The sequence below is a fragment of the Zea mays genome, chromosome 9 (assembly GCF_902167145.1).
Source record: "Zea mays cultivar B73 chromosome 9, Zm-B73-REFERENCE-NAM-5.0, whole genome shotgun sequence".
Taxonomy (NCBI): Eukaryota; Viridiplantae; Streptophyta; class Magnoliopsida; order Poales; family Poaceae; genus Zea; species Zea mays.
This window is the reverse complement of record NC_050104.1, coordinates 158,719,727-158,723,247: the sequence shown is the minus strand read 5'-3', so window position 1 is coordinate 158,723,247 and position 3,521 is coordinate 158,719,727.

Sequence of the window (3,521 nt, the reverse complement as noted above, 5' to 3'; positions counted from 1 at the left end):
TCAGTGGTGGTTGAGTTTTTGGTTACTTTTAAGACCATGGGAAAACCTTCAAGCAACTGCCTCTCTCTAAGAAAATGATGAGTGACTACAACTCCACCAAATTGAGCATGTACATTATAGGTCTCTTTCTCTCTACGGGAGAGGGGTGGGCTTGCGGAATACCTAGTGTATTCACCCAGATTTATTTATGTTTTTCAGCAGCCGAGGACTTCTTTTCTGCTATGCTTGATTAAGAGGGCTGTGTCTGCACCCAGTTCTGCCTGTGGCTTGGGCTAGTGTATTTTCCTACTGCGCTTCTCTATTTGGCTCTCTCGAGCTTGTACCCCGGTATTGTAATAAATTTATCTAAACTCTGTACTATTTGAAGAAAGGAATGTGTTTACTAGCCTCCTGGGACTAGTAATTGTTTCACATTTGAGTCCCAAAGGATCGGGACGCTTCAACAATCAAGCAAAATGATGTCATTGCAAAAGCATTCAAAAATGCTCCTCTGAATAATCAAATGATGTCTCCAAAAATTCAAAGAGCTATTACAGAATGCTTTGCAAGAGAAATATTGGGTTGCATGATGGAAGAAATTGGTACTGATGTATTCAGTTTATTGGTTGATGAGTGTCGAGATATTTCAGACAAAGAACCAATGGGAGTGGTTCTTAGATATCTTGATAAATGTGGGTTGGTTAAAGAAAAAATTTGTTGGTGTTGTTCACGTGAAAGAGACAACAGCAGCCTGTCTCAAGTATTGTATTGATTTCTTATTTGCAGATCTTGGTTTAAGTCTCAAACAAGTGAGAGGTCAAGGTTATGATGGAGCAAGCAACATGTCTGGTGAGTTCAATGGTCTTCAAGCTAAAATTAAGGAGGAGAATGGTTCTGCATACTACATCCATTGTTTTGCTCATAAGCTTAACTTAGTTGTTGTGGCCATTGCAAAGAAGATATTCGATGTTGGAGATTTCTTTGATATGATCTCAGTGCTATTAAATGTGGTTGGATCATCCTATAAGAGAAAAGACATACTTAGAGAGCACCATCAAGCAGAAGTGCAGAAAGCAATTGGAAGTGGAGATATTACAACAGGAACTGGATTAAATCAAGAAATTTGTCTTCAACGACCAGGTGACACTCGATGGAACTCTCATTATAAAACATTGGTGGGTTTGTCTAAAATGTTTCCATCAGTTGTCAAAGTGTTAGAATATGTCGAGGAAGATGGTACAGATGCATACAAGAAACGTCAAGCAAATGGTCTTTTAAAGTATTTTCAGTCCTTTGATTCTGCATTTTTCTTGCACATGATGATGATGGTATTTGGTTTAACAAATGGACTGTCAAAAACTTTACAGAGAAAGGATAAAGACATTTTGAATGCTATTTCAGATGTACAATCTACTAAGAGAGAACTAGAAAAACTTAGAAGCCAAGAAGGATGGGAATCTCTTTTGAGCAAGGTACATTGTTTTTGTCATAAGCATGATATTTCAATGATGAATATGGAAGATGACTATGTAAACCCAAAGAAGCCACGACAAAGGATTGGTATAAACAATGAGCATCATTATCGAGTTGATTGTTTCTTTGCTGTCCTTGACCTGTTAAGAGAAGAGTTTAATAACAGATTCAATGAGGAAAATTCTGAGTTGCTCATGTGTATGTCTGCTCTAAGCCCAAGTGATTTATTCTCTCATTTTGACAAGGAAAAATTGATACACTTAGCAAAATTCTATCCGGATGACTTTGTTCACAATGATATGGCAACTCTTGAGTATCAACTTGGCCTATACATTGATAATGTCCAACATGATGAAAGGTTTGCTAACTTGCAAAGTATAAGTGATTTAGCTAAATTGATGGTGGACACAAGAAAACACCTTTCCTATCCTTTAGTGTATCGACTGTTGAAGCTTGCATTAACTCTTCCTGTCGCCACATCAACTGTTGAGAGATGTTTTTCTGCTATGAAGATTGTGAAAAGTGCATTGCGTAACAAAATTGGAGATGAATTTTTAAGCTTTAGCCTCATTTGCTATATAGAAAAGGAACAACTGGACACTATTTCTAATCAAATAATTGTTGATCGTTTCCACAAGATGCAAGGTCGTCGGGGGTCACAGAATTGAAACCAATTGTAAGTGTAATGCCTTATCTCTTACCATTATAAGCAAAATAACTAGTTTTACTTTTACACTTGTATAATTTTGATAATATGATCATTTGTGACTACATAAATTATATATAAGGCCCCCAGTCATTTTTTAGTCTGGGTCCGCCACTGCTTTAACCTTGCCTTGATTCCCATCACCGAATATGATTGAATCTTGAGAATCTTTGTTCTTGACATAGGAGGTGAACATCTTCTTCTCCCCCGTCATGTGGTTTGTGCATCCGCTATCGATAATCCAGCTTGAGCCCCCGGATACATAAACCTGCAAGACAATTTAGGCTTGGGTTTTAGGTACCCAACTCTTGTTGGGTCCTACAAGGTTAGTAACAATGGTCTTAGGGACCCAAATGCAAGTTTTATCTCCCTTGCATTTTGCCCCTAATTTCCTAGCAATCACCTTCTTATCCTTTCTACAAATAGCAAAGGAAGCATTGCAAGCATGGTAAATTGTAGAATGTTCATCACTTACTTTCCTAGGTACATGAACAACATTTCTTCTAGGCAAATGATGAATAACATTTTTCCTAGCCAAGTTTCTATCATGCATAATAGAAGAACTTGAAGCAATCATGGCATGTGAATCAACATCATTGTTACTTCTATCATAATGAACATTCCTAGAATATCTCCTATCATGGTACATGAAAAGCATGGTTCTTTTGAGCACTATTAGCCATAGGGGCCTTCCCTTTCTCCTTGGCGGAGATGGGAGCCTTATGACTTGTTAAGTTCTTGGCTTCCTTCTTAAAGCCAAGCCCATCCTTAATTGAGGGGTGTCTACCAATCGTGTAGGCATCTCTTGCAAATTTTAGTTTATCGAATTCATTTTTGCTAGTCTTAAGTTGAGCATTAAGACTAGTCACTTCATCATTTAATTTAGAAATGGAAACTAGGTGTTCACTATAAGCATCAACATTAAAATCTTTACACCTATTGCAAATCACAACATGTTCTACACAAGAGGTTGATTTATTAGCTATTTCTAACTTAGCATTCAAGTCATCATTGATACTCTTTAAGCTAGAAATGGATTCATGGCATGTAGACAATTCACATGAAAGCATTTCATTTCTTTTAACTTCTAAAGCAAGAGAATTTTGCGCACTTACAAATTTATCATGCTCTTCATATAAAAGATCTTCTTGCTTTTCTAAAAGTCTATTCTTCTCATTCAAAGCATCAATCAATTCATTGATCTTATCAAATTTAGTTCTACTTAATCCTTTGAATAAACATGCATAGTCTATTTCATTATCACTAGATTCATCATCACTTGAAGAAGCATACATAGTATTATTTCGAGTACTTACCTTCTTCTCCTTTGCCATGAGACATGTGTGATGCTCGTTGGGGAAGA